Source organism: Tigriopus californicus, chromosome 1 (genome assembly GCF_007210705.1).
Source record: "Tigriopus californicus strain San Diego chromosome 1, Tcal_SD_v2.1, whole genome shotgun sequence".
Lineage (NCBI taxonomy): Eukaryota > Metazoa > Arthropoda > Copepoda > Harpacticoida > Harpacticidae > Tigriopus > Tigriopus californicus.
Genome location: NC_081440.1, coordinates 8,779,294 through 8,780,164, shown reverse-complemented (window position 1 = coordinate 8,780,164; position 871 = coordinate 8,779,294).

Sequence of the window (871 nt, the reverse complement as noted above, 5' to 3'; positions counted from 1 at the left end):
TGTTGAACTTAAGCATTCTAGTTATGGTTTTCTATGTCCAGGACCCAGACACTAAGCGTTGGGATTACAAAGGCGCCGTACTCAGTTACTGCAGCTCTTCTGCTGTGATTTGAAACTCCTACATCTGTTAAAGAAATTACCTTCTTCTGGAGTACATGTTATTGATGTATTTCACATTCAAAACTGACGTATTTTCTTGAGCTCAACTATTGATGGAGAATGAAGTCATGGATGGATAAGGGGAGAGCTGAGAATTTGATGCACATACAAAAGCCAAAGGAAGAGTTTGCTATGAGGCAGGTCTTTTAGTTCAACGAAATTTGAAAGAGAGGGTTTAAACCAGGGACCCTGGATGCAGTTTAAACTATAAAGCTGTCCAAATATAACAAGATTTGAAACCACAAACGCAATACTTGTTATTAGAAGCGAGCGCAATCTTCAGCCCTGAGCTTCCTTCTTTAGGATGTTAGAAAGTATAAAAAAATGAAAATTTCTGTTAAGATTGCCTAAAAGCTTCAAGTTTCCTCAGATGCTAAGAGAGAAACGAAAAACTAAAAGCCGCTATGGAGCGTGAAAAAAGAACGAGTAATTTCTAGTTATTTTGGGTTGTTACAATTTCAGCATTGTAAAATGTAATTGATTACAGTTCCTTGTGCGAAAAGAGGAACAAATTACTGTAATTTCATTGCTTGTAATTTCGTTACTCTTTCCCTGTAGATGTGCCTACATTACAATTCAATCTTTCCTTTATGTAAAAGCACTTTATTTCTGAGCCTAACGAGCAAGAAGATCGTGAAAAACAATAATCAAGCCATTTTTGTCTTAAAAAGCACCATGATACATGATTAGCCAAACAAATGAAAAACTTCTC